Genomic DNA, 27,874 nt, shown 5'->3' with positions numbered 1-27,874 from the left:
CAATGCCACAGGCCGGGAGCAGCGGCGAGACTCACCGGTAGACCTGGGTAGGGTGAGTAGAGCACGGTTAGTTGCTTTCTAATAGCATGCAGCCGGGGATTAACTTTTACTGAAAGGGAGCAACCCTTTTGACTGTCTGCAGCGCGCCGTACCTAGGAAGCGCACACTCACACACAGCGAGCATGCACTAGTTGCTCGCACGAGACCACATTCCCTATTTGCACCTGCAGCTTTTCCGCCACCATGCGTCAGACTCTCCTGCCTGTCTTATTATTATTTCAGGGCCTTAGCAGGAACCACCCCCTCAATTCCCTCCCGCTCCTTCCTAGCACTGAGGTTAGCTCCTGGGCAGCTGTCTGATTGGGTTAGTTACACAAGCTTCTTTGAAGAAGAAGACGTTACTTCTGCTGGCCCTCGTTAGGCGGTCGCCCTCTAAAACCATCCCCTGGGCAGCTGCTGAAAGCCTGGCCCCTTCACAGCGCGAGATGCTTTTAACGCCATCATTTGCATACGGCCGGCTGCGGGGTCAATAAGCACTCCTAGCCGTGGCAAGGAGCTCGGTGTGAGGCCTGGTAGAGGCGGCGGGGTTGCGTCCTTATCTTAGAGGTCTTGGGGGGCTTGGGAGGCTTGGGACTTCCAGCCTCTACTTTACGTAAGGTCGGTGTCCAGCAAGGCGCCACTCAATGCTAGCCGAGCTGGGCAAGATGGCAAAACGTCATCAAAATTGTCTACAATACCTGGTGTTCTCAGGAGGTGTCCCAACCAAGTATTTCCGAACCCATCTCTGCTTTGCTTCCGAGATCGGACGTATCCAAGGTGGTATGGACAGTAGACGCTGCTTGGCCCATCGCCCGGCCAGCCTTCCTCAGGCTCGCGTGGGGACGAGAACTCTGGCCGTTCTGGGGCGGTCTCCGAAGGACCGATGCATAGGCTGTGCCGTCCCTATAGGTGTTGTTTGTTGAGCAATGAAACACCTGCCGCATCAGATGTGTTTAAAAATGGCTCGGCGCAGGGTCTCCTGCATTCTAAACCGTTCATCGCGGGGATGTGACAGAAAGAGCAAGCTGGACCCGCAACTTGGGGTGGAGCGAAACGCCCAGGAGTGAATGAAGGAAGAGGGTGAGATGGTTGCGAGTGAATTTGAGCTGCTCTTCGGGGGGGTCGTGTGGCCTGCAAAGGTGTTTTGCTTGGGTTGTGCTGTAAACTGGCCTCCAGGTTACCGGTGGTTGCCTCCAGGTCAGCGGTGGTTGCCTCCAGTCATGCGGGAGTCGCTGGTCCTGGTGAAAAGAAGCCTAGTATTAAAAGTAAATAAGCAACAATGCTGGAGGCCCACGGTGATGAGAAGGATGCTGGTATTTTGCAAGGATTAAATAGCGCAAGAGAGAAAGCAAATGAAAAGAAGAAAGGAGCATGTGTGCGCTTGTGAAAAAAGGAATGGAAAAAAGGCATAGAGGAGAGTGACCCCTGCTGGTGGAAGTAAGAAAAGGCAAAAGCCTACAGCACCTGGTATTCCCAGGCGGTCTCCCATCCAAGTACTAACCAGGCCTGACCCTGCTTAGCTTCCGAGATCAGACGAGATCGGGCGTGTTCAGGGTGGTGTGGCCGTAGGCAGAGACAGGCCTCTCACTTGCTGCTTTTCCACTTTGACGTCCGGTTGCCGGCTGCCCTTTCCAGTGCTTAGTAAGACGAGGTGCTTTTGTGCTTTCTTTTCTCTTCACTTTTTTGCTGGCTCCTTAAAAAGGTCTTGTAGACAGAACGCCCCGCTCAGAGCCGCTGAGCTCACTGATCGGCTGCCGCGCTGTCGACGGAACGTCAGCGTCGCGGCCAATGCCACAGGCCGGGAGCAGCGGCGAGACACACCGGTAGACCTGGGTAGGGTGAGTAGAGCGCGGTTAGTTGCTTTCTAATAGCCTGCAGCCGGGGATTAACTTTTAATGAAAGGGAGCAACCCTTTTGACTGTCTGCAGCGCGCCGTACCTAGGAAGCGCACACTCACACACAGCGAGCATGCACAAGTTGCTCGCACGAGACCACATTCCCTATTTGCACCTGCAGCTTTTCCGCCACCATGCGTCAGACTCTCCTGCCTGTCTTATTATTATTTCAGGGCCTTAGCAGGAACCACCCCCTCAATTCCCTCCCGCTCCTTCCTAGCACTGAGGTTAGCTCCTGGGCAGCTGTCTGATTGGGTTAGTTACACAAGATTCTTTGAAGAAGAAGACGTTACTTCTGCTGGCCCTCGTTAGGCGGTCGCCCTCTAAAACCATCCCCTGGGCAGCTGCTGAAAGCCTGGCCCCTTCACAGCGCGAGATGCTTTTAACGCCATCATTTGCATACGGCCGGCTGCGGGGTCAATAAGCACTCCTAGCCGTGGCAAGGAGCTCGGTGTGAGGCCTGGTAGAGGCGGCGGGGTTGCATCCTTATCTTAGAGGTCTTGGGGGGCTTGGGATGCTTGGGACTTCCAGCCTCTACTTTACGTAAGGTCGGTGTCCAGCAAGGCGCCACTCAATGCTAGCCGAGCTGGGCAAGATGGCAAAACGTCATCAAAATTGTCTACAATACCTGGTGTTCTCAGGAGGTGTCCCAACCAAGTATTTCCGAACCCATCTCTGCTTTGCTTCCGAGATCGGACGTATCCAAGGTGGTATGGCCAGTAGACGCTGCTTGGCCCATCGCCCGGCCAGCCTTCCTCAGGCTCGCGTGGGGACGAGAACTCTGGCCGTTCTGGGGCGGTCTCCGAAGGACCGATGCATAGGCTGTGCCGTCCCCATAGGTGTTGTTTGTTGAGCAATGAAACACCTGCCGCATCAGATGTGTTTAAAAATGGCTCGGCGCAGGGTCTCCTGCAGGCTAAACCGTTCATCGCGGGGATGTGACAGAAAGAGCAAGCTGGACCCGCAACTTGGGGTGGAGCGAAACGCCCAGGAGTGAATGAAGGAAGAGGGTGAGATGGTTGCGAGTGAATTTGAGCTGCTCTTCGGGGGGGTCGTGTGGCCTGCAAAGGTGTTTTGCTTGGGTTGTGCTGTAAACTGGCCTCCAGGTTACCGGTGGTTGCCTCCAGGTCAGCGGTGGTTGCCTCCAGTCATGCGGGAGTCGCTGGTCCTGGTGAAAAGAAGCCTAGTATTAAAAGTAAATAAGCAACAATGCTGGAGGCCCACGGTGATGAGAAGGATGCTGGTATTTTGCAAGGATTAAATAGCGCAAGAGAGAAAGCAAATGAAAAGAAGAAAGGAGCATGTGTGCGCTTGTGAAAAAAGGAATGGAAAAAAGGCATAGAGGAGAGTGACCCCTGCTGGTGGAAGTAAGAAAAGGCAAAAGCCTACAGCACCTGGTATTCCCAGGTGGTCTCCCATCCAAGTACTAACCAGGCCCGACCCTGCTTAGCTTCCGAGATCAGACGAGATCGGGCGTGTTCAGGGTGGTGTGGCCGTAGGCAGAGATAGCCCTCTCACTTGCTGCTTTTCCACTTTGACGTCCGGTTGCCGGCTGCCCTTTCCAGTGCTTAGTAAGACAAGGTGCTTTTGTGCTTTCTTTTCTCTTCACTTTTTTGCTGGCTCCTTAAAAAGGTCTTGTAGACAGAACGCCCCGCTCAGAGCCGCTGAGCTCACTGATCGGCTGCCGCGCTGTCGACGGAACGTCAGCGTCGCGGCCAATGCCACAGGCCGGGAGCAGCGGCGAGACTCACCGGTAGACCTGGGTAGGGTGAGTAGAGCGCGGTTAGTTGCTTTCTAATAGCCTGCAGCCGGGGATTAACTTTTAATGAAAGGGAGCAACCCTTTTGACTGTCTGCAGCGCGCCGTACCTAGGAAGCGCACACTCACACACAGCGAGCATGCACAAGTTGCTCGCACGAGACCACATTCCCTATTTGCACCTGCAGCTTTTCCGCCACCATGCGTCAGACTCTCCTGCCTGTCTTATTATTATTTCAGGGCCTTAGCAGGAACCACCCCCTCAATTCCCTCCCGCTCCTTCCTAGCACTGAGGTTAGCTCCTGGGCAGCTGTCTGATTGGGTTAGTTACACAAGATTCTTTGAAGAAGAAGACGTTACTTCTGCTGGCCCTCGTTAGGCGGTCGCCCTCTAAAACCATCCCCTGGGCAGCTGCTGAAAGCCTGGCCCCTTCACAGCGCGAGATGCTTTTAACGCCATCATTTGCATACGGCCGGCTGCGGGGTCAATAAGCACTCCTAGCCGTGGCAAGGAGCTCAGTGTGAGGCCTGGTAGAGGCGGCGGGGTTGCGTCCTTATCTTAGAGGTCTTGGGGGGCTTGGGATGCTTGGGACTTCCAGCCTCTACTTTACGTAAGGTCGGTGTCCAGCAAGGCGCCACTCAATGCTAGCCGAGCTGGGCAAGATGGCAAAACGTCATCAAAATTGTCTACAATACCTGGTGTTCTCAGGAGGTGTCCCAACCAAGTATTTCCGAACCCATCTCTGCTTTGCTTCCGAGATCGGACGTATCCAAGGTGGTATGGCCAGTAGACGCTGCTTGGCCCATCGCCCGGCCAGCCTTCCTCAGGCTCGCGTGGGGACGAGAACTCTGGCCGTTCTGGGGCGGTCTCCGAAGGACCGATGCATAGGCTGTGCCGTCCCCATAGGTGTTGTTTGTTGAGCAATGAAACACCTGCCGCATCAGATGTGTTTAAAAATGGCTCGGCGCAGGGTCTCCTGCAGGCTAAACCGTTCATCGCGGGGATGTGACAGAAAGAGCAAGCTGGACCCGCAACTTGGGGTGGAGCGAAACGCCCAGGAGTGAATGAAGGAAGAGGGTGAGATGGTTGCGAGTGAATTTGAGCTGCTCTTCGGGGGGGTCGTGTGGCCTGCAAAGGTGTTTTGCTTGGGTTGTGCTGTAAACTGGCCTCCAGGTTACCGGTGGTTGCCTCCAGGTCAGCGGTGGTTGCCTCCAGTCATGCGGGAGTCGCTGGTCCTGGTGAAAAGAAGCCTAGTATTAAAAGTAAATAAGCAACAATGCTGGAGGCCCACGGTGATGAGAAGGATGCTGGTATTTTGCAAGGATTAAATAGCGCAAGAGAGAAAGCAAATGAAAAGAAGAAAGGAGCATGTGTGCGCTTGTGAAAAAAGGAATGGAAAAAAGGCATAGAGGAGAGTGACCCCTGCTGGTGGAAGTAAGAAAAGGCAAAAGCCTACAGCACCTGGTATTCCCAGGTGGTCTCCCATCCAAGTACTAACCAGGCCCAACCCTGCTTAGCTTCCGAGATCAGACGAGATCGGGCGTGTTCAGGGTGGTGTGGCTGTAGGCAGAGACAGGCCTCTCACTTGCTGCTTTTCCACTTTGACGTCCGGTTGCCGGCTGCCCTTTCCAGTGCTTAGTAAGACAAGGTGCTTTTGTGCTTTCTTTTCTCTTCACTTTTTTGCTGGCTCCTTAAAAAGGTCTTGTAGACAGAACGCCCCGCTCAGAGCCGCTGAGCTCACTGATCGGCTGCCGCGCTGTCGACGGAACGTCAGTGTCGCGGCCAATGCCACAGGCCGGGAGCAGCGGCGAGACTCACCGGTAGACCTGGGTAGGGTGAGTAGAGCGCGGTTAGTTGCTTTCTAATAGCCTGCAGCCGGGGATTAACTTTTAATGAAAGGGAGCAACCCTTTTGACTGTCTGCAGCGCGCCGTACCTAGGAAGCGCACACTCACACACAGCGAGCATGCACAAGTTGCTCGCACGAGACCACATTCCCTATTTGCACCTGCAGCTTTTCCGCCACCATGCGTCAGACTCTCCTGCCTGTCTTATTATTATTTCAGGGCCTTAGCAGGAACCACCCCCTCAATTCCCTCCCGCTCCTTCCTAGCACTGAGGTTAGCTCCTGGGCAGCTGTCTGATTGGGTTAGTTACACAAGATTCTTTGAAGAAGAAGACGTTACTTCTGCTGGCCCTCGTTAGGCGGTCGCCCTCTAAAGCCATCCCCTGGGCAGCTGCTGAAAGCCTGGCCCCTTCACAGCGCGAGATGCTTTTAACGCCATCATTTGCATACGGCCGGCTGCGGGGTCAATAAGCACTCCTAGCCGTGGCAAGGAGCTCGGTGTGAGGCCTGGTAGAGGCGGCGGGGTTGCGTCCTTATCTTAGAGGTCTTGGGGGGCTTGGGATGCTTGGGACTTCCAGCCTCTACTTTACGTAAGGTCGGTGTCCAGCAAGGCGCCACTCAATGCTAGCCGAGCTGGGCAAGATGGTAAAACGTCATCAAAATTGTCTACAATACCTGGTGTTCTCAGGAGGTGTCCCAACCAAGTATTTCCGAACCCATCTCTGCTTTGCTTCCGAGATCGGACGTATCCAAGGTGGTATGGCCAGTAGACGCTGCTTGGCCCATCGCCCGGCCAGCCTTCCTCAGGCTCGCGTGGGGACGAGAACTCTGGCCGTTCTGGGGCGGTCTCCGAAGGACCGATGCATAGGCTGTGCCGTCCCTATAGGTGTTGTTTGTTGAGCAATGAAACACCTGCCGCATCAGATGTGTTTAAAAATGGCTCGGCGCAGGGTCTCCTGCAGGCTAAACCGTTCATCGCGGGGATGTGACAGAAAGAGCATGCTGGACCCGCAACTTGGGGTGGAGCGAAACGCCCAGGAGTGAATGAAGGAAGAGGGTGAGATGGTTGCGAGTGAATTTGAGCTGCTCTTCGGGGTGGTCGTGTGGCCTGCAAAGGTGTTTTGCTTGGGTTGTGCTGTAAACTGGCCTCCAGGTTACCGGTGGTTGCCTCCAGGTCAGCGGTGGTTGCCTCCAGTCATGCGGGAGTCGCTGGTCCTGGTGAAAAGAAGCCTAGTATTAAAAGTAAATAAGCAACAATGCTGGAGGCCCACGGTGATGAGAAGGATGTTGGTATTTTGCAAGGATTAAATAGCGCAAGAGAGAAAGCAAATGAAAAGAAGAAAGGAGCATGTGTGCGCTTGTGAAAAAAGGAATGGAAAAAAGGCATAGAGGAGAGTGACCCCTGCTGGTGGAAGTAAGAAAAGGCAAAAGCCTACAGCACCTGGTATTCCCAGGCGGTCTCCCATCCAAGTACTAACCAGGCCCAACCCTGCTTAGCTTCCGAGATCAGACGAGATCGGGCGTGTTCAGGGTGGTGTGGCCGTAGGCAGAGACAGGCCTCTCACTTGCTGCTTTTCCACTTTGACGTCCGGTTGCCGGCTGCCCTTTCCAGTGCTTAGTAAGACAAGGTGCTTTTGTGCTTTCCTTTCTCTTCACTTTTTTGCTGGCTCCTTAAAAAGGTCTTGTAGACAGAACGCCCCGCTCAGAGCCGCTGAGCTCACTGATCGGCTGCCGCGCTGTCGACGGAACGTCAGCGTCGCGGCCAATGCCACAGGCCGGGAGCAGCGGCGAGACTCACCGGTAGACCTGGGTAGGGTGAGTAGAGCACGGTTAGTTGCTTTCTAATAGCCTGCAGCCGGGGATTAACTTTTAATGAAAGGGAGCAACCCTTTTGACTGTCTGCAGCGCGCCGTACCTAGGAAGCGCACACTCACACACAGCGAGCATGCACAAGTTGCTCGCACGAGACCACATTCCCTATTTGCACCTGCAGCTTTTCCGCCACCATGCGTCAGACTCTCCTGCCTGTCTTATTATTATTTCAGGGCCTTAGCAGGAACCACCCCCTCAATTCCCTCCCGCTCCTTCCTAGCACTGAGGTTAGCTCCTGGGCAGCTGTCTGATTGGGTTAGTTACACAAGATTCTTTGAAGAAGAAGACGTTACTTCTGCTGGCCCTCGTTAGGCGGTCGCCCTCTAAAACCATCCCCTGGGCAGCTGCTGAAAGCCTGGCCCCTTCACAGCGCGAGATGCTTTTAACGCCATCATTTGCATACGGCCGGCTGCGGGGTCAATAAGCACTCCTAGCCGTGGCAAGGAGCTCGGTGTGAGGCCTGGTAGAGGCGGCGGGGTTGCGTCCTTATCTTAGAGGTCTTGGGGGGCTTGGGATGCTTGGGACTTCCAGCCTCTACTTTACGTAAGGTCGGTGTCCAGCAAGGCGCCACTCAATGCTAGCCGAGCTGGGCAAGATGGCAAAACGTCATCAAAATTGTCTACAATACCTGGTGTTCTCAGGAGGTGTCCCAACCAAGTATTTCCGAACCCATCTCTGCTTTGCTTCCGAGATCGGACGTATCCAAGGTGGTATGGCCAGTAGACGCTGCTTGGCCCATCGCCCGGCCAGCCTTCCTCAGGCTCGCGTGGGGACGAGAACTCTGGCCGTTCTGGGGCGGTCTCCGAAGGACCGATGCATAGGCTGTGCCGTCCCTATAGGTGTTGTTTGTTGAGCAATGAAACACCTGCCGCATCAGATGTGTTTAAAAATGGCTCGGCGCAGGGTCTCCTGCAGGCTAAACCGTTCATCGCGGGGATGTGACAGAAAGAGCATGCTGGACCCGCAACTTGGGGTGGAGCGAAACGCCCAGGAGTGAATGAAGGAAGAGGGTGAGATGGTTGCGAGTGAATTTGAGCTGCTCTTCGGGGTGGTCGTGTGGCCTGCAAAGGTGTTTTGCTTGGGTTGTGCTGTAAACTGGCCTCCAGGTTACCGGTGGTTGCCTCCAGGTCAGCGGTGGTTGCCTCCAGTCATGCGGGAGTCGCTGGTCCTGGTGAAAAGAAGCCTAGTATTAAAAGTAAATAAGCAACAATGCTGGAGGCCCACGGTGATGAGAAGGATGTTGGTATTTTGCAAGGATTAAATAGCGCAAGAGAGAAAGCAAATGAAAAGAAGAAAGGAGCATGTGTGCGCTTGTGAAAAAAGGAATGGAAAAAAGGCATAGAGGAGAGTGACCCCTGCTGGTGGAAGTAAGAAAAGGCAAAAGCCTACAGCACCTGGTATTCCCAGGCGGTCTCCCATCCAAGTACTAACCAGGCCCAACCCTGCTTAGCTTCCGAGATCAGACGAGATCGGGCGTGTTCAGGGTGGTGTGGCCGTAGGCAGAGACAGGCCTCTCACTTGCTGCTTTTCCACTTTGACGTCCGGTTGCCGGCTGCCCTTTCCAGTGCTTAGTAAGACAAGGTGCTTTTGTGCTTTCCTTTCTCTTCACTTTTTTGCTGGCTCCTTAAAAAGGTCTTGTAGACAGAACGCCCCGCTCAGAGCCGCTGAGCTCACTGATCGGCTGCCGCGCTGTCGACGGAACGTCAGCGTCGCGGCCAATGCCACAGGCCGGGAGCAGCGGCGAGACTCACCGGTAGACCTGGGTAGGGTGAGTAGAGCGCGGTTAGTTGCTTTCTAATAGCCTGCAGCCGGGGATTAACTTTTAATGAAAGGGAGCAACCCTTTTGACTGTCTGCAGCGCGCCGTACCTAGGAAGCGCACACTCACACACAGCGAGCATGCACAAGTTGCTCGCACGAGACCACATTCCCTATTTGCACCTGCAGCTTTTCCGCCACCATGCGTCAGACTCTCCTGCCTGTCTTATTATTATTTCAGGGCCTTAGCAGGAACCACCCCCTCAATTCCCTCCCGCTCCTTCCTAGCACTGAGGTTAGCTCCTGGGCAGCTGTCTGATTGGGTTAGTTACACAAGATTCTTTGAAGAAGAAGACGTTACTTCTGCTGGCCCTCGTTAGGCGGTCGCCCTCTAAAACCATCCCCTGGGCAGCTGCTGAAAGCCTGGCCCCTTCACAGCGCGAGATGCTTTTAACGCCATCATTTGCATACGGCCGGCTGCGGGGTCAATAAGCACTCCTAGCCGTGGCAAGGAGCTCGGTGTGAGGCCTGGTAGAGGCGGCGGGGTTGCGTCCTTATCTTAGAGGTCTTGGGGGGCTTGGGATGCTTGGGACTTCCAGCCTCTACTTTACGTAAGGTCGGTGTCCAGCAAGGCGCCACTCAATGCTAGCCGAGCTGGGCAAGATGGCAAAACGTCATCAAAATTGTCTACAATACCTGGTGTTCTCAGGAGGTGTCCCAACCAAGTATTTCCGAACCCATCTCTGCTTTGCTTCCGAGATCGGACGTATCCAAGGTGGTATGGCCAGTAGACGCTGCTTGGCCCATCGCCCGGCCAGCCTTCCTCAGGCTCGCGTGGGGACGAGAACTCTGGCCGTTCTGGGGCGGTCTCCGAAGGACCGATGCATAGGCTGTGCCGTCCCCATAGGTGTTGTTTGTTGAGCAATGAAACACCTGCCGCATCAGATGTGTTTAAAAATGGCTCGGCGCAGGGTCTCCTGCAGGCTAAACCGTTCATCGCGGGGATGTGACAGAAAGAGCAAGCTGGACCCGCAACTTGGGGTGGAGCGAAACGCCCAGGAGTGAATGAAGGAAGAGGGTGAGATGGTTGCGAGTGAATTTGAGCTGCTCTTCGGGGGGGTCGTGTGGCCTGCAAAGGTGTTTTGCTTGGGTTGTGCTGTAAACTGGCCTCCAGGTTACCGGTGGTTGCCTCCAGGTCAGCGGTGGTTGCCTCCAGTCATGCGGGAGTCGCTGGTCCTGGTGAAAAGAAGCCTAGTATTAAAAGTAAATAAGCAACAATGCTGGAGGCCCACGGTGATGAGAAGGATGTTGGTATTTTGCAAGGATTAAATAGCGCAAGAGAGAAAGCAAATGAAAAGAAGAAAGGAGCATGTGTGCGCTTGTGAAAAAAGGAATGGAAAAAAGGCATAGAGGAGAGTGACCCCTGCTGGTGGAAGTAAGAAAAGGCAAAAGCCTACAGCACCTGGTATTCCCAGGCGGTCTCCCATCCAAGTACTAACCAGGCCCGACCCTGCTTAGCTTCCGAGATCAGACGAGATCGGGCGTGTTCAGGGTGGTGTGGCCGTAGGCAGAGACAGGCCTCTCACTTGCTGCTTTTCCACTTTGACGTCCGGTTGCCGGCTGCCCTTTCCAGTGCTTAGTAAGACAAGGTGCTTTTGTGCTTTCCTTTCTCTTCACTTTTTTGCTGGCTCCTTAAAAAGGTCTTGTAGACAGAACGCCCCGCTCAGAGCCGCTGAGCTCACTGATCGGCTGCCGCGCTGTCGACGGAACGTCAGCGTCGCGGCCAATGCCACAGGCCGGGAGCAGCGGCGAGACTCACCGGTAGACCTGGGTAGGGTGAGTAGAGCGCGGTTAGTTGCTTTCTAATAGCCTGCAGCCGGGGATTAACTTTTAATGAAAGGGAGCAACCCTTTTGACTGTCTGCAGCGCGCCGTACCTAGGAAGCGCACACTCACACACAGCGAGCATGCACAAGTTGCTCGCACGAGACCACATTCCCTATTTGCACCTGCAGCTTTTCCGCCACCATGCGTCAGACTCTCCTGCCTGTCTTATTATTATTTCAGGGCCTTAGCAGGAACCACCCCCTCAATTCCCTCCCGCTCCTTCCTAGCACTGAGGTTAGCTCCTGGGCAGCTGTCTGATTGGGTTAGTTACACAAGATTCTTTGAAGAAGAAGACGTTACTTCTGCTGGCCCTCGTTAGGCGGTCGCCCTCTAAAACCATCCCCTGGGCAGCTGCTGAAAGCCTGGCCCCTTCACAGCGCGAGATGCTTTTAACGCCATCATTTGCATACGGCCGGCTGCGGGGTCAATAAGCACTCCTAGCCGTGGCAAGGAGCTCGGTGTGAGGCCTGGTAGAGGCGGCGGGGTTGCGTCCTTATCTTAGAGGTCTTGGGGGGCTTGGGAGGCTTGGGACTTCCAGCCTCTACTTTACGTAAGGTCGGTGTCCAGCAAGGCGCCACTCAATGCTAGCCGAGCTGGGCAAGATGGCAAAACGTCATCAAAATTGTCTACAATACCTGGTGTTCTCAGGAGGTGTCCCAACCAAGTATTTCCGAACCCATCTCTGCTTTGCTTCCGAGATCGGACGTATCCACGGTGGTATGGCCAGTAGACGCTGCTTGGCCCATCGCCTGGCCAGCCTTCCTCAGGCTCGCGTGGGGACGAGAACTCTGGCCGTTCTGGGGCGGTCTCCGAAGGACCGATGCATAGGCTGTGCCGTCCCTATAGGTGTTGTTTGTTGAGCAATGAAACACCTGCCGCATCAGATGTGTTTAAAAATGGCTCGGCGCAGGGTCTCCTGCAGGCTAAACCGTTCATTGCGGGGATGTGACAGAAAGAGCAAGCTGGACCCGCAACTTGGGGTGGAGCGAAACGCCCAGGAGTGAATGAAGGAAGAGGGTGAGATGGTTGCGAGTGAATTTGAGCTGCTCTTCGGGGGGGTCGTGTGGCCTGCAAAGGTGTTTTGCTTGGGTTGTGCTGTAAACTGGCCTCCAGGTTACCGGTGGTTGCCTCCAGGTCAGCGGTGGTTGCCTCCAGTCATGCGGGAGTCGCTGGTCCTGGTGAAAAGAAGCCTAGTATTAAAAGTAAATAAGCAACAATGCTGGAGGCCCACGGTGATGAGAAGGATGCTGGTATTTTGCAAGGATTAAATAGCGCAAGAGAGAAAGCAAATGAAAAGAAGAAAGGAGCATGTGTGCGCTTGTGAAAAAAGGAATGGAAAAAAGGCATAGAGGAGAGTGACCCCTGCTGGTGGAAGTAAGAAAAGGCAAAAGCCTACAGCACCTGGTATTCCCAGGCGGTCTCCCATCCAAGTACTAACCAGGCCCAACCCTGCTTAGCTTCCGAGATCAGACGAGATCGGGCGTGTTCAGGGTGGTGTGGCCGTAGGCAGAGACAGGCCTCTCACTTGCTGCTTTTCCACTTTGACGTCCGGTTGCCGGCTGCCCTTTCCAGTGCTTAGTAAGACAAGGTGCTTTTGTGCTTTCTTTTCTCTTCACTTTTTTGCTGGCTCCTTAAAAAGGTCTTGTAGACAGAACGCCCCGCTCAGAGCCGCTGAGCTCACTGATCGGCTGCCGCGCTGTCGACGGAACGTCAGCGTCGCGGCCAATGCCACAGGCCGGGAGCAGCGGCGAGACTCACCGGTAGACCTGGGTAGGGTGAGTAGAGCGCGGTTAGTTGCTTTCTAATAGCCTGCAGCCGGGGATTAACTTTTAATGAAAGGGAGCAACCCTTTTGACTGTCTGCAGCGCGCCGTACCTAGGAAGCGCACACTCACACACAGCGAGCATGCACAAGTTGCTCGCACGAGACCACATTCCCTATTTGCACCTGCAGCTTTTCCGCCACCATGCGTCAGACTCTCCTGCCTGTCTTATTATTATTTCAGGGCCTTAGCAGGAACCACCCCCTCAATTCCCTCCCGCTCCTTCCTAGCACTGAGGTTAGCTCCTGGGCAGCTGTCTGATTGGGTTAGTTACACAAGATTCTTTGAAGAAGAAGACGTTACTTCTGCTGGCCCTCGTTAGGCGGTCGCCCTCTAAAACCATCCCCTGGGCAGCTGCTGAAAGCCTGGCCCCTTCACAGCGCGAGATGCTTTTAACGCCATCATTTGCATACGGCCGGCTGCGGGGTCAATAAGCACTCCTAGCCGTGGCAAGGAGCTCAGTGTGAGGCCTGGTAGAGGCGGCGGGGTTGCGTCCTTATCTTAGAGGTCTTGGGGGGCTTGGGATGCTTGGGACTTCCAGCCTCTACTTTACGTAAGGTCGGTGTCCAGCAAGGCGCCACTCAATGCTAGCCGAGCTGGGCAAGATGGCAAAACGTCATCAAAATTGTCTACAATACCTGGTGTTCTCAGGAGGTGTCCCAACCAAGTATTTCCGAACCCATCTCTGCTTTGCTTCCGAGATCGGACGTATCCACGGTGGTATGGCCAGTAGACGCTGCTTGGCCCATCGCCTGGCCAGCCTTCCTCAGGCTCGCGTGGGGACGAGAACTCTGGCCGTTCTGGGGCGGTCTCCGAAGGACCGATGCATAGGCTGTGCCGTCCCTATAGGTGTTGTTTGTTGAGCAATGAAACACCTGCCGCATCAGATGTGTTTAAAAATGGCTCGGCGCAGGGTCTCCTGCAGGCTAAACCGTTCATCGCGGGGATGTGACAGAAAGAGCAAGCTGGACCCGCAACTTGGGGTGGAGCGAAACGCCCAGGAGTGAATGAAGGAAGAGGGTGAGATGGTTGCGAGTGAATTTGAGCTGCTCTTCGGGGTGGTCGTGTGGCCTGCAAAGGTGTTTTGCTTGGGTTGTGCTGTAAACTGGCCTCCAGGTTACCGGTGGTTGCCTCCAGGTCAGCGGTGGTTGCCTCCAGTCATGCGGGAGTCGCTGGTCCTGGTGAAAAGAAGCCTAGTATTAAAAGTAAATAAGCAACAATGCTGGAGGCCCACGGTGATGAGAAGGATGTTGGTATTTTGCAAGGATTAAATAGCGCAAGAGAGAAAGCAAATGAAAAGAAGAAAGGAGCATGTGTGCGCTTGTGAAAAAAGGAATGGAAAAAAGGCATAGAGGAGAGTGACCCCTGCTGGTGGAAGTAAGAAAAGGCAAAAGCCTACAGCACCTGGTATTCCCAGGCGGTCTCCCATCCAAGTACTAACCAGGCCCAACCCTGCTTAGCTTCCGAGATCAGACGAGATCGGGCGTGTTCAGGGTGGTGTGGCTGTAGGCAGAGACAGGCCTCTCACTTGCTGCTTTTCCACTTTGACGTCCGGTTGCCGGCTGCCCTTTCCAGTGCTTAGTAAGACAAGGTGCTTTTGTGCTTTCCTTTCTCTTCACTTTTTTGCTGGCTCTTTAAAAAGGTCTTGTAGACAGAACGCCCCGCTCAGAGCCGCTGAGCTCACTGATCGGCTGCCGCGCTGTCGACGGAACGTCAGCGTCGCGGCCAATGCCACAGGCCGGGAGCAGCGGCGAGACTCACCGGTAGACCTGGGTAGGGTGAGTAGAGCGCGGTTAGTTGCTTTCTAATAGCCTGCAGCCGGGGATTAACTTTTAATGAAAGGGAGCAACCCTTTTGACTGTCTGCAGCGCGCCGTACCTAGGAAGCGCACACTCACACACAGCGAGCATGCACAAGTTGCTCGCACGAGACCACATTCCCTATTTGCACCTGCAGCTTTTCCGCCACCATGCGTCAGACTCTCCTGCCTGTCTTATTATTATTTCAGGGCCTTAGCAGGAACCACCCCCTCAATTCCCTCCCGCTCCTTCCTAGCACTGAGGTTAGCTCCTGGGCAGCTGTCTGATTGGGTTAGTTACACAAGATTCTTTGAAGAAGAAGACGTTACTTCTGCTGGCCCTCGTTAGGCGGTCGCCCTCTAAAACCATCCCCTGGGCAGCTGCTGAAAGCCTGGCCCCTTCACAGCGCGAGATGCTTTTAACGCCATCATTTGCATACGGCCGGCTGCGGGGTCAATAAGCACTCCTAGCCGTGGCAAGGAGCTCGGTGTGAGGTCTGGTAGAGGCGGCGGGGTTGCGTCCTTATCTTAGAGGTCTTGGGGGGCTTGGGATGCTTGGGACTTCCAGCCTCTACTTTACGTAAGGTCGGTGTCCAGCAAGGCGCCACTCAATGCTAGCCGAGCTGGGCAAGATGGCAAAACGTCATCAAAATTGTCTACAATACCTGGTGTTCTCAGGAGGTGTCCCAACCAAGTATTTCCGAACCCATCTCTGCTTTGCTTCCGAGATCGGACGTATCCAAGGTGGTATGGCCAGTAGACGCTGCTTGGCCCATCGCCCGGCCAGCCTTCCTCAGGCTCGCGTGGGGACGAGAACTCTGGCCGTTCTGGGGCGGTCTCCGAAGGACCGATGCATAGGCTGTGCCGTCCCCATAGGTGTTGTTTGTTGAGCAATGAAACACCTGCCGCATCAGATGTGTTTAAAAATGGCTCGGCGCAGGGTCTCCTGCAGGCTAAACCGTTCATCGCGGGGATGTGACAGAAAGAGCAAGCTGGACCCGCAACTTGGGGTGGAGCGAAACGCCCAGGAGTGAATGAAGGAAGAGGGTGAGATGGTTGCGAGTGAATTTGAGCTGCTCTTCGGGGGGGTCGTGTGGCCTGCAAAGGTGTTTTGCTTGGGTTGTGCTGTAAACTGGCCTCCAGGTTACCGGTGGTTGCCTCCAGGTCAGCGGTGGTTGCCTCCAGTCATGCGGGAGTCGCTGGTCCTGGTGAAAAGAAGCCTAGTATTAAAAGTAAATAAGCAACAATGCTGGAGGCCCACGGTGATGAGAAGGATGCTGGTATTTTGCAAGGATTAAATAGCGCAAGAGAGAAAGCAAATGAAAAGAAGAAAGGAGCATGTGTGCGCTTGTGAAAAAAGGAATGGAAAAAAGGCATAGAGGAGAGTGACCCCTGCTGGTGGAAGTAAGAAAAGGCAAAAGCCTACAGCACCTGGTATTCCCAGGTGGTCTCCCATCCAAGTACTAACCAGGCCCAACCCTGCTTAGCTTCCGAGATCAGACGAGATCGGGCGTGTTCAGGGTGGTGTGGCTGTAGGCAGAGACAGGCCTCTCACTTGCTGCTTTTCCACTTTGACGTCCGGTTGCCGGCTGCCCTTTCCAGTGCTTAGTAAGACAAGGTGCTTTTGTGCTTTCTTTTCTCTTCACTTTTTTGCTGGCTCCTTAAAAAGGTCTTGTAGACAGAACGCCCCGCTCAGAGCCGCTGAGCTCACTGATCGGCTGCCGCGCTGTCGACGGAACGTCAGTGTCGCGGCCAATGCCACAGGCCGGGAGCAGCGGCGAGACTCACCGGTAGACCTGGGTAGGGTGAGTAGAGCGCGGTTAGTTGCTTTCTAATAGCCTGCAGCCGGGGATTAACTTTTAATGAAAGGGAGCAACCCTTTTGACTGTCTGCAGCGCGCCGTACCTAGGAAGCGCACACTCACACACAGCGAGCATGCACAAGTTGCTCGCACGAGACCACATTCCCTATTTGCACCTGCAGCTTTTCCGCCACCATGCGTCAGACTCTCCTGCCTGTCTTATTATTATTTCAGGGCCTTAGCAGGAACCACCCCCTCAATTCCCTCCCGCTCCTTCCTAGCACTGAGGTTAGCTCCTGGGCAGCTGTCTGATTGGGTTAGTTACACAAGATTCTTTGAAGAAGAAGACGTTACTTCTGCTGGCCCTCGTTAGGCGGTCGCCCTCTAAAGCCATCCCCTGGGCAGCTGCTGAAAGCCTGGCCCCTTCACAGCGCGAGATGCTTTTAACGCCATCATTTGCATACGGCCGGCTGCGGGGTCAATAAGCACTCCTAGCCGTGGCAAGGAGCTCGGTGTGAGGCCTGGTAGAGGCGGCGGGGTTGCGTCCTTATCTTAGAGGTCTTGGGGGGCTTGGGATGCTTGGGACTTCCAGCCTCTACTTTACGTAAGGTCGGTGTCCAGCAAGGCGCCACTCAATGCTAGCCGAGCTGGGCAAGATGGTAAAACGTCATCAAAATTGTCTACAATACCTGGTGTTCTCAGGAGGTGTCCCAACCAAGTATTTCCGAACCCATCTCTGCTTTGCTTCCGAGATCGGACGTATCCAAGGTGGTATGGCCAGTAGACGCTGCTTGGCCCATCGCCCGGCCAGCCTTCCTCAGGCTCGCGTGGGGACGAGAACTCTGGCCGTTCTGGGGCGGTCTCCGAAGGACCGATGCATAGGCTGTGCCGTCCCTATAGGTGTTGTTTGTTGAGCAATGAAACACCTGCCGCATCAGATGTGTTTAAAAATGGCTCGGCGCAGGGTCTCCTGCAGGCTAAACCGTTCATCGCGGGGATGTGACAGAAAGAGCATGCTGGACCCGCAACTTGGGGTGGAGCGAAACGCCCAGGAGTGAATGAAGGAAGAGGGTGAGATGGTTGCGAGTGAATTTGAGCTGCTCTTCGGGGTGGTCGTGTGGCCTGCAAAGGTGTTTTGCTTGGGTTGTGCTGTAAACTGGCCTCCAGGTTACCGGTGGTTGCCTCCAGGTCAGCGGTGGTTGCCTCCAGTCATGCGGGAGTCGCTGGTCCTGGTGAAAAGAAGCCTAGTATTAAAAGTAAATAAGCAACAATGCTGGAGGCCCACGGTGATGAGAAGGATGTTGGTATTTTGCAAGGATTAAATAGCGCAAGAGAGAAAGCAAATGAAAAGAAGAAAGGAGCATGTGTGCGCTTGTGAAAAAAGGAATGGAAAAAAGGCATAGAGGAGAGTGACCCCTGCTGGTGGAAGTAAGAAAAGGCAAAAGCCTACAGCACCTGGTATTCCCAGGCGGTCTCCCATCCAAGTACTAACCAGGCCCAACCCTGCTTAGCTTCCGAGATCAGACGAGATCGGGCGTGTTCAGGGTGGTGTGGCCGTAGGCAGAGACAGGCCTCTCACTTGCTGCTTTTCCACTTTGACGTCCGGTTGCCGGCTGCCCTTTCCAGTGCTTAGTAAGACAAGGTGCTTTTGTGCTTTCCTTTCTCTTCACTTTTTTGCTGGCTCCTTAAAAAGGTCTTGTAGACAGAACGCCCCGCTCAGAGCCGCTGAGCTCACTGATCGGCTGCCGCGCTGTCGACGGAACGTCAGCGTCGCGGCCAATGCCACAGGCCGGGAGCAGCGGCGAGACTCACCGGTAGACCTGGGTAGGGTGAGTAGAGCGCGGTTAGTTGCTTTCTAATAGCCTGCAGCCGGGGATTAACTTTTAATGAAAGGGAGCAACCCTTTTGACTGTCTGCAGCGCGCCGTACCTAGGAAGCGCACACTCACACACAGCGAGCATGCACAAGTTGCTCGCACGAGACCACATTCCCTATTTGCACCTGCAGCTTTTCCGCCACCATGCGTCAGACTCTCCTGCCTGTCTTATTATTATTTCAGGGCCTTAGCAGGAACCACCCCCTCAATTCCCTCCCGCTCCTTCCTAGCACTGAGGTTAGCTCCTGGGCAGCTGTCTGATTGGGTTAGTTACACAAGATTCTTTGAAGAAGAAGACGTTACTTCTGCTGGCCCTCGTTAGGCGGTCGCCCTCTAAAACCATCCCCTGGGCAGCTGCTGAAAGCCTGGCCCCTTCACAGCGCGAGATGCTTTTAACGCCATCATTTGCATACGGCCGGCTGCGGGGTCAATAAGCACTCCTAGCCGTGGCAAGGAGCTCGGTGTGAGGCCTGGTAGAGGCGGCGGGGTTGCGTCCTTATCTTAGAGGTCTTGGGGGGCTTGGGATGCTTGGGACTTCCAGCCTCTACTTTACGTAAGGTCGGTGTCCAGCAAGGCGCCACTCAATGCTAGCCGAGCTGGGCAAGATGGCAAAACGTCATCAAAATTGTCTACAATACCTGGTGTTCTCAGGAGGTGTCCCAACCAAGTATTTCCGAACCCATCTCTGCTTTGCTTCCGAGATCGGACGTATCCAAGGTGGTATGGCCAGTAGACGCTGCTTGGCCCATCGCCCGGCCAGCCTTCCTCAGGCTCGCGTGGGGACGAGAACTCTGGCCGTTCTGGGGCGGTCTCCGAAGGACCGATGCATAGGCTGTGCCGTCCCCATAGGTGTTGTTTGTTGAGCAATGAAACACCTGCCGCATCAGATGTGTTTAAAAATGGCTCGGCGCAGGGTCTCCTGCAGGCTAAACCGTTCATCGCGGGGATGTGACAGAAAGAGCAAGCTGGACCCGCAACTTGGGGTGGAGCGAAACGCCCAGGAGTGAATGAAGGAAGAGGGTGAGATGGTTGCGAGTGAATTTGAGCTGCTCTTCGGGGGGGTCGTGTGGCCTGCAAAGGTGTTTTGCTTGGGTTGTGCTGTAAACTGGCCTCCAGGTTACCGGTGGTTGCCTCCAGGTCAGCGGTGGTTGCCTCCAGTCATGCGGGAGTCGCTGGTCCTGGTGAAAAGAAGCCTAGTATTAAAAGTAAATAAGCAACAATGCTGGAGGCCCACGGTGATGAGAAGGATGCTGGTATTTTGCAAGGATTAAATAGCGCAAGAGAGAAAGCAAATGAAAAGAAGAAAGGAGCATGTGTGCGCTTGTGAAAAAAGGAATGGAAAAAAGGCATAGAGGAGAGTGACCCCTGCTGGTGGAAGTAAGAAAAGGCAAAAGCCTACAGCACCTGGTATTCCCAGGTGGTCTCCCATCCAAGTACTAACCAGGCCCAACCCTGCTTAGCTTCCGAGATCAGACGAGATCGGGCGTGTTCAGGGTGGTGTGGCTGTAGGCAGAGACAGGCCTCTCACTTGCTGCTTTTCCACTTTGACGTCCGGTTGCCGGCTGCCCTTTCCAGTGCTTAGTAAGACAAGGTGCTTTTGTGCTTTCTTTTCTCTTCACTTTTTTGCTGGCTCCTTAAAAAGGTCTTGTAGACAGAACGCCCCGCTCAGAGCCGCTGAGCTCACTGATCGGCTGCCGCGCTGTCGACGGAACGTCAGTGTCGCGGCCAATGCCACAGGCCGGGAGCAGCGGCGAGACTCACCGGTAGACCTGGGTAGGGTGAGTAGAGCGCGGTTAGTTGCTTTCTAATAGCCTGCAGCCGGGGATTAACTTTTAATGAAAGGGAGCAACCCTTTTGACTGTCTGCAGCGCGCCGTACCTAGGAAGCGCACACTCACACACAGCGAGCATGCACAAGTTGCTCGCACGAGACCACATTCCCTATTTGCACCTGCAGCTTTTCCGCCACCATGCGTCAGACTCTCCTGCCTGTCTTATTATTATTTCAGGGCCTTAGCAGGAACCACCCCCTCAATTCCCTCCCGCTCCTTCCTAGCACTGAGGTTAGCTCCTGGGCAGCTGTCTGATTGGGTTAGTTACACAAGATTCTTTGAAGAAGAAGACGTTACTTCTGCTGGCCCTCGTTAGGCGGTCGCCCTCTAAAGCCATCCCCTGGGCAGCTGCTGAAAGCCTGGCCCCTTCACAGCGCGAGATGCTTTTAACGCCATCATTTGCATACGGCCGGCTGCGGGGTCAATAAGCACTCCTAGCCGTGGCAAGGAGCTCGGTGTGAGGCCTGGTAGAGGCGGCGGGGTTGCGTCCTTATCTTAGAGGTCTTGGGGGGCTTGGGATGCTTGGGACTTCCAGCCTCTACTTTACGTAAGGTCGGTGTCCAGCAAGGCGCCACTCAATGCTAGCCGAGCTGGGCAAGATGGTAAAACGTCATCAAAATTGTCTACAATACCTGGTGTTCTCAGGAGGTGTCCCAACCAAGTATTTCCGAACCCATCTCTGCTTTGCTTCCGAGATCGGACGTATCCAAGGTGGTATGGCCAGTAGACGCTGCTTGGCCCATCGCCCGGCCAGCCTTCCTCAGGCTCGCGTGGGGACGAGAACTCTGGCCGTTCTGGGGCGGTCTCCGAAGGACCGATGCATAGGCTGTGCCGTCCCTATAGGTGTTGTTTGTTGAGCAATGAAACACCTGCCGCATCAGATGTGTTTAAAAATGGCTCGGCGCAGGGTCTCCTGCAGGCTAAACCGTTCATCGCGGGGATGTGACAGAAAGAGCATGCTGGACCCGCAACTTGGGGTGGAGCGAAACGCCCAGGAGTGAATGAAGGAAGAGGGTGAGATGGTTGCGAGTGAATTTGAGCTGCTCTTCGGGGTGGTCGTGTGGCCTGCAAAGGTGTTTTGCTTGGGTTGTGCTGTAAACTGGCCTCCAGGTTACCGGTGGTTGCCTCCAGGTCAGCGGTGGTTGCCTCCAGTCATGCGGGAGTCGCTGGTCCTGGTGAAAAGAAGCCTAGTATTAAAAGTAAATAAGCAACAATGCTGGAGGCCCACGGTGATGAGAAGGATGTTGGTATTTTGCAAGGATTAAATAGCGCAAGAGAGAAAGCAAATGAAAAGAAGAAAGGAGCATGTGTGCGCTTGTGAAAAAAGGAATGGAAAAAAGGCATAGAGGAGAGTGACCCCTGCTGGTGGAAGTAAGAAAAGGCAAAAGCCTACAGCACCTGGTATTCCCAGGCGGTCTCCCATCCAAGTACTAACCAGGCCCGACCCTGCTTAGCTTCCGAGATCAGACGAGATCGGGCGTGTTCAGGGTGGTGTGGCCGTAGGCAGAGACAGGCCTCTCACTTGCTGCTTTTCCACTTTGACGTCCGGTTGCCGGCTGCCCTTTCCAGTGCTTAGTAAGACAAGGTGCTTTTGTGCTTTCCTTTCTCTTCACTTTTTTGCTGGCTCCTTAAAAAGGTCTTGTAGACAGAACGCCCCGCTCAGAGCCGCTGAGCTCACTGATCGGCTGCCGCGCTGTCGACGGAACGTCAGCGTCGCGGCCAATGCCACAGGCCGGGAGCAGCGGCGAGACTCACCGGTAGACCTGGGTAGGGTGAGTAGAGCGCGGTTAGTTGCTTTCTAATAGCCTGCAGCCGGGGATTAACTTTTAATGAAAGGGAGCAACCCTTTTGACTGTCTGCAGCGCGCCGTACCTAGGAAGCGCACACTCACACACAGCGAGCATGCACAAGTTGCTCGCACGAGACCACATTCCCTATTTGCACCTGCAGCTTTTCCGCCACCATGCGTCAGACTCTCCTGCCTGTCTTATTATTATTTCAGGGCCTTAGCAGGAACCACCCCCTCAATTCCCTCCCGCTCCTTCCTAGCACTGAGGTTAGCTCCTGGGCAGCTGTCTGATTGGGTTAGTTACACAAGATTCTTTGAAGAAGAAGACGTTACTTCTGCTGGCCCTCGTTAGGCGGTCGCCCTCTAAAACCATCCCCTGGGCAGCTGCTGAAAGCCTGGCCCCTTCACAGCGCGAGATGCTTTTAACGCCATCAATTGCATACGGCCGGCTGCGGGGTCAATAAGCACTCCTAGCCGTGGCAAGGAGCTCGGTGTGAGGCCTGGTAGAGGCGGCGGGGTTGCGTCCTTATCTTAGAGGTCTTGGGGGGCTTGGGATGCTTGGGACTTCCAGCCTCTACTTTACGTAAGGTCGGTGTCCAGCAAGGCGCCACTCAATGCTAGCCGAGCTGGGCAAGATGGCAAAACGTCATCAAAATTGTCTACAATACCTGGTGTTCTCAGGAGGTGTCCCAACCAAGTATTTCCGAACCCATCTCTGCTTTGCTTCCGAGATCGGACGTATCCAAGGTGGTATGGCCAGTAGACGCTGCTTGGCCCATCGCCCGGCCAGCCTTCCTCAGGCTCGCGTGGGGACGAGAACTCTGGCCGTTCTGGGGCGGTCTCCGAAGGACCGATGCATAGGCTGTGCCGTCCCCATAGGTGTTGTTTGTTGAGCAATGAAACACCTGCCGCATCAGATGTGTTTAAAAATGGCTCGGCGCAGGGTCTCCTGCAGGCTAAACCGTTCATCGCGGGGATGTGACAGAAAGAGCAAGCTGGACCCGCAACTTGGGGTGGAGCGAAACGCCCAGGAGTGAATGAAGGAAGAGGGTGAGATGGTTGCGAGTGAATTTGAGCTGCTCTTCGGGGGGGTCGTGTGGCCTGCAAAGGTGTTTTGCTTGGGTTGTGCTGTAAACTGGCCTCCAGGTTACCGGTGGTTGCCTCCAGGTCAGCGGTGGTTGCCTCCAGTCATGCGGGAGTCGCTGGTCCTGGTGAAAAGAAGCCTAGTATTAAAAGTAAATAAGCAACAATGCTGGAGGCCCACGGTGATGAGAAGGATGCTGGTATTTTGCAAGGATTAAATAGCGCAAGAGAGAAAGCAAATGAAAAGAAGAAAGGAGCATGTGTGCGCTTGTGAAAAAAGGAATGGAAAAAAGGCATAGAGGAGAGTGACCCCTGCTGGTGGAAGTAAGAAAAGGCAAAAGCCTACAGCACCTGGTATTCCCAGGTGGTCTCCCATCCAAGTACTAACCAGGCCCAACCCTGCTTAGCTTCCGAGATCAGACGAGATCGGGCGTGTTCAGGGTGGTGTGGCTGTAGGCAGAGACAGGCCTCTCACTTGCTGCTTTTCCACTTTGACGTCCGGTTGCCGGCTGCCCTTTCCAGTGCTTAGTAAGACAAGGTGCTTTTGTGCTTTCCTTTCTCTTCACTTTTTTGCTGGCTCCTTAAAAAGGTCTTGTAGACAGAACGCCCCGCTCAGAGCCGCTGAGCTCACTGATCGGCTGCCGCGCTGTCGACGGAACGTCAGCGTCGCGGCCAATGCCACAGGCCGGGAGCAGCGGCGAGACTCACCGGTAGACCTGGGTAGGGTGAGTAGAGCGCGGTTAGTTGCTTTCTAATAGCCTGCAGCCGGGGATTAACTTTTAATGAAAGGGAGCAACCCTTTTGACTGTCTGCAGCGCGCCGTACCTAGGAAGCGCACACTCACACACAGCGAGCATGCACAAGTTGCTCGCACGAGACCACATTCCCTATTTGCACCTGCAGCTTTTCCGCCACCATGCGTCAGACTCTCCTGCCTGTCTTATTATTATTTCAGGGCCTTAGCAGGAACCACCCCCTCAATTCCCTCCCGCTCCTTCCTAGCACTGAGGTTAGCTCCTGGGCAGCTGTCTGATTGGGTTAGTTACACAAGATTCTTTGAAGAAGAAGACGTTACTTCTGCTGGCCCTCGTTAGGCGGTCGCCCTCTAAAACCATCCCCTGGGCAGCTGCTGAAAGCCTGGCCCCTTCACAGCGCGAGATGCTTTTAACGCCATCATTTGCATACGGCCGGCTGCGGGGTCAATAAGCACTCCTAGCCGTGGCAAGGAGCTCGGTGTGAGGCCTGGTAGAGGCGGCGGGGTTGCGTCCTTATCTTAGAGGTCTTGGGGGGCTTGGGAGGCTTGGGACTTCCAGCCTCTACTTTACGTAAGGTCGGTGTCCAGCAAGGCGCCACTCAATGCTAGCCGAGCTGGGCAAGATGGCAAAACGTCATCAAAATTGTCTACAATACCTGGTGTTCTCAGGAGGTGTCCCAACCAAGTATTTCCGAACCCATCTCTGCTTTGCTTCCGAGATCGGACGTATCCACGGTGGTATGGCCAGTAGACGCTGCTTGGCCCATCGCCTGGCCAGCCTTCCTCAGGCTCGCGTGGGGACGAGAACTCTGGCCGTTCTGGGGCGGTCTCCGAAGGACCGATGCATAGGCTGTGCCGTCCCTATAGGTGTTGTTTGTTGAGCAATGAAACACCTGCCGCATCAGATGTGTTTAAAAATGGCTCGGCGCAGGGTCTCCTGCAGGCTAAACCGTTCATTGCGGGGATGTGACAGAAAGAGCAAGCTGGACCCGCAACTTGGGGTGGAGCGAAACGCCCAGGAGTGAATGAAGGAAGAGGGTGAGATGGTTGCGAGTGAATTTGAGCTGCTCTTCGGGGGGGTCGTGTGGCCTGCAAAGGTGTTTTGCTTGGGTTGTGCTGTAAACTGGCCTCCAGGTTACCGGTGGTTGCCTCCAGGTCAGCGGTGGTTGCCTCCAGTCATGCGGGAGTCGCTGGTCCTGGTGAAAAGAAGCCTAGTATTAAAAGTAAATAAGCAACAATGCTGGAGGCCCACGGTGATGAGAAGGATGCTGGTATTTTGCAAGGATTAAATAGCGCAAGAGAGAAAGCAAATGAAAAGAAGAAAGGAGCATGTGTGCGCTTGTGAAAAAAGGAATGGAAAAAAGGCATAGAGGAGAGTGACCCCTGCTGGTGGAAGTAAGAAAAGGCAAAAGCCTACAGCACCTGGTATTCCCAGGCGGTCTCCCATCCAAGTACTAACCAGGCCCAACCCTGCTTAGCTTCCGAGATCAGACGAGATCGGGCGTGTTCAGGGTGGTGTGGCCGTAGGCAGAGACAGGCCTCTCACTTGCTGCTTTTCCACTTTGACGTCCGGTTGCCGGCTGCCCTTTCCAGTGCTTAGTAAGACAAGGTGCTTTTGTGCTTTCTTTTCTCTTCACTTTTTTGCTGGCTCCTTAAAAAGGTCTTGTAGACAGAACGCCCCGCTCAGAGCCGCTGAGCTCACTGATCGGCTGCCGCGCTGTCGACGGAACGTCAGCGTCGCGGCCAATGCCACAGGCCGGGAGCAGCGGCGAGACTCACCGGTAGACCTGGGTAGGGTGAGTAGAGCGCGGTTAGTTGCTTTCTAATAGCCTGCAGCCGGGGATTAACTTTTAATGAAAGGGAGCAACCCTTTTGACTGTCTGCAGCGCGCCGTACCTAGGAAGCGCACACTCACACACAGCGAGCATGCACAAGTTGCTCGCACGAGACCACATTCCCTATTTGCACCTGCAGCTTTTCCGCCACCATGCGTCAGACTCTCCTGCCTGTCTTATTATTATTTCAGGGCCTTAGCAGGAACCACCCCCTCAATTCCCTCCCGCTCCTTCCTAGCACTGAGGTTAGCTCCTGGGCAGCTGTCTGATTGGGTTAGTTACACAAGATTCTTTGAAGAAGAAGACGTTACTTCTGCTGGCCCTCGTTAGGCGGTCGCCCTCTAAAACCATCCCCTGGGCAGCTGCTGAAAGCCTGGCCCCTTCACAGCGCGAGATGCTTTTAACGCCATCATTTGCATACGGCCGGCTGCGGGGTCAATAAGCACTCCTAGCCGTGGCAAGGAGCTCAGTGTGAGGCCTGGTAGAGGCGGCGGGGTTGCGTCCTTATCTTAGAGGTCTTGGGGGGCTTGGGATGCTTGGGACTTCCAGCCTCTACTTTACGTAAGGTCGGTGTCCAGCAAGGCGCCACTCAATGCTAGCCGAGCTGGGCAAGATGGCAAAACGTCATCAAAATTGTCTACAATACCTGGTGTTCTCAGGAGGTGTCCCAACCAAGTATTTCCGAACCCATCTCTGCTTTGCTTCCGAGATCGGACGTATCCACGGTGGTATGGCCAGTAGACGCTGCTTGGCCCATCGCCTGGCCAGCCTTCCTCAGGCTCGCGTGGGGACGAGAACTCTGGCCGTTCTGGGGCGGTCTCCGAAGGACCGATGCATAGGCTGTGCCGTCCCTATAGGTGTTGTTTGTTGAGCAATGAAACACCTGCCGCATCAGATGTGTTTAAAAATGGCTCGGCGCAGGGTCTCCTGCAGGCTAAACCGTTCATCGCGGGGATGTGACAGAAAGAGCAAGCTGGACCCGCAACTTGGGGTGGAGCGAAACGCCCAGGAGTGAATGAAGGAAGAGGGTGAGATGGTTGCGAGTGAATTTGAGCTGCTCTTCGGGGTGGTCGTGTGGCCTGCAAAGGTGTTTTGCTTGGGTTGTGCTGTAAACTGGCCTCCAGGTTACCGGTGGTTGCCTCCAGGTCAGCGGTGGTTGCCTCCAGTCATGCGGGAGTCGCTGGTCCTGGTGAAAAGAAGCCTAGTATTAAAAGTAAATAAGCAACAATGCTGGAGGCCCACGGTGATGAGAAGGATGTTGGTATTTTGCAAGGATTAAATAGCGCAAGAGAGAAAGCAAATGAAAAGAAGAAAGGAGCATGTGTGCGCTTGTGAAAAAAGGAATGGAAAAAAGGCATAGAGGAGAGTGACCCCTGCTGGTGGAAGTAAGAAAAGGCAAAAGCCTACAGCACCTGGTATTCCCAGGCGGTCTCCCATCCAAGTACTAACCAGGCCCAACCCTGCTTAGCTTCCGAGATCAGACGAGATCGGGCGTGTTCAGGGTGGTGTGGCTGTAGGCAGAGACAGGCCTCTCACTTGCTGCTTTTCCACTTTGACGTCCGGTTGCCGGCTGCCCTTTCCAGTGCTTAGTAAGACAAGGTGCTTTTGTGCTTTCCTTTCTCTTCACTTTTTTGCTGGCTCCTTAAAAAGGTCTTGTAGACAGAACGCCCCGCTCAGAGCCGCTGAGCTCACTGATCGGCTGCCGCGCTGTCGACGGAACGTCAGCGTCGCGGCCAATGCCACAGGCCGGGAGCAGCGGCGAGACTCACCGGTAGACCTGGGTAGGGTGAGTAGAGCGCGGTTAGTTGCTTTCTAATAGCCTGCAGCCGGGGATTAACTTTTAATGAAAGGGAGCAACCCTTTTGACTGTCTGCAGCGCGCCGTACCTAGGAAGCGCACACTCACACACAGCGAGCATGCACAAGTTGCTCGCACGAGACCACATTCCCTATTTGCACCTGCAGCTTTTCCGCCACCATGCGTCAGACTCTCCTGCCTGTCTTATTATTATTTCAGGGCCTTAGCAGGAACCACCCCCTCAATTCCCTCCCGCTCCTTCCTAGCACTGAGGTTAGCTCCTGGGCAGCTGTCTGATTGGGTTAGTTACACAAGATTCTTTGAAGAAGAAGACGTTACTTCTGCTGGCCCTCGTTAGGCGGTCGCCCTCTAAAACCATCCCCTGGGCAGCTGCTGAAAGCCTGGCCCCTTCACAGCGCGAGATGCTTTTAACGCC

At 54.6% G+C, this 27,874-nt stretch overlaps 15 non-coding genes across 15 annotated transcripts; all 15 read right to left on the bottom strand.

The window, feature by feature from the left end:
* Nucleotides 1-1,491: 1,491 nt before the first annotated feature.
* On the bottom strand, nucleotides 1,492-1,610 carry LOC141268953 (5S ribosomal RNA). The gene has a single exon (XR_012321459.1). It is a non-coding gene; the product is annotated as a 5S ribosomal RNA (ribosomal RNA).
* Nucleotides 1,611-3,316: 1,706 nt separating this feature from the next.
* Nucleotides 3,317-3,435, bottom strand: LOC141266422 (5S ribosomal RNA). Its single transcript, XR_012320460.1, has one exon. It is a non-coding gene; the product is annotated as a 5S ribosomal RNA (ribosomal RNA).
* Nucleotides 3,436-5,141: 1,706 nt separating this feature from the next.
* On the bottom strand, nucleotides 5,142-5,260 carry LOC141266265 (5S ribosomal RNA). Its single transcript, XR_012320316.1, has one exon. It is a non-coding gene; the product is annotated as a 5S ribosomal RNA (ribosomal RNA).
* Nucleotides 5,261-6,966: 1,706 nt separating this feature from the next.
* Nucleotides 6,967-7,085, bottom strand: LOC141270433 (5S ribosomal RNA). The gene has a single exon (XR_012321669.1). It is a non-coding gene; the product is annotated as a 5S ribosomal RNA (ribosomal RNA).
* A 1,706-nt stretch (nucleotides 7,086-8,791) lies between these two features.
* LOC141270422 (5S ribosomal RNA) lies at nucleotides 8,792-8,910 on the bottom strand. Its single transcript, XR_012321658.1, has one exon. It is a non-coding gene; the product is annotated as a 5S ribosomal RNA (ribosomal RNA).
* Nucleotides 8,911-10,616: 1,706 nt separating this feature from the next.
* Nucleotides 10,617-10,735, bottom strand: LOC141266632 (5S ribosomal RNA). The gene has a single exon (XR_012320662.1). It is a non-coding gene; the product is annotated as a 5S ribosomal RNA (ribosomal RNA).
* A 1,706-nt stretch (nucleotides 10,736-12,441) lies between these two features.
* LOC141270411 (5S ribosomal RNA) lies at nucleotides 12,442-12,560 on the bottom strand. The gene has a single exon (XR_012321647.1). It is a non-coding gene; the product is annotated as a 5S ribosomal RNA (ribosomal RNA).
* Nucleotides 12,561-14,266: 1,706 nt separating this feature from the next.
* On the bottom strand, nucleotides 14,267-14,385 carry LOC141266389 (5S ribosomal RNA). Its single transcript, XR_012320427.1, has one exon. It is a non-coding gene; the product is annotated as a 5S ribosomal RNA (ribosomal RNA).
* A 1,706-nt stretch (nucleotides 14,386-16,091) lies between these two features.
* LOC141266254 (5S ribosomal RNA) lies at nucleotides 16,092-16,210 on the bottom strand. Its single transcript, XR_012320305.1, has one exon. It is a non-coding gene; the product is annotated as a 5S ribosomal RNA (ribosomal RNA).
* Nucleotides 16,211-17,916: 1,706 nt separating this feature from the next.
* On the bottom strand, nucleotides 17,917-18,035 carry LOC141270398 (5S ribosomal RNA). Its single transcript, XR_012321635.1, has one exon. It is a non-coding gene; the product is annotated as a 5S ribosomal RNA (ribosomal RNA).
* A 1,706-nt stretch (nucleotides 18,036-19,741) lies between these two features.
* LOC141266242 (5S ribosomal RNA) lies at nucleotides 19,742-19,860 on the bottom strand. The gene has a single exon (XR_012320294.1). It is a non-coding gene; the product is annotated as a 5S ribosomal RNA (ribosomal RNA).
* A 1,706-nt stretch (nucleotides 19,861-21,566) lies between these two features.
* Nucleotides 21,567-21,685, bottom strand: LOC141266621 (5S ribosomal RNA). The gene has a single exon (XR_012320651.1). It is a non-coding gene; the product is annotated as a 5S ribosomal RNA (ribosomal RNA).
* Nucleotides 21,686-23,391: 1,706 nt separating this feature from the next.
* Nucleotides 23,392-23,510, bottom strand: LOC141266230 (5S ribosomal RNA). Its single transcript, XR_012320283.1, has one exon. It is a non-coding gene; the product is annotated as a 5S ribosomal RNA (ribosomal RNA).
* A 1,706-nt stretch (nucleotides 23,511-25,216) lies between these two features.
* On the bottom strand, nucleotides 25,217-25,335 carry LOC141270386 (5S ribosomal RNA). The gene has a single exon (XR_012321624.1). It is a non-coding gene; the product is annotated as a 5S ribosomal RNA (ribosomal RNA).
* A 1,706-nt stretch (nucleotides 25,336-27,041) lies between these two features.
* LOC141266378 (5S ribosomal RNA) lies at nucleotides 27,042-27,160 on the bottom strand. Its single transcript, XR_012320416.1, has one exon. It is a non-coding gene; the product is annotated as a 5S ribosomal RNA (ribosomal RNA).
* Between the last annotated feature and the right edge of the window lie 714 nt (nucleotides 27,161-27,874).

Source organism: Phyllobates terribilis, unplaced genomic scaffold (assembly GCF_046119375.1).
Source record: "Phyllobates terribilis strain yellow unplaced genomic scaffold, ASM4611937v1 Scaffold_4__5_contigs__length_816908805, whole genome shotgun sequence".
In the NCBI taxonomy this organism is placed as follows: Eukaryota; Metazoa; Chordata; class Amphibia; order Anura; family Dendrobatidae; genus Phyllobates; species Phyllobates terribilis.
The sequence above is the reverse complement of the archived record's forward strand: the minus strand, read 5'-3'. Positions and strand labels throughout refer to the sequence as shown.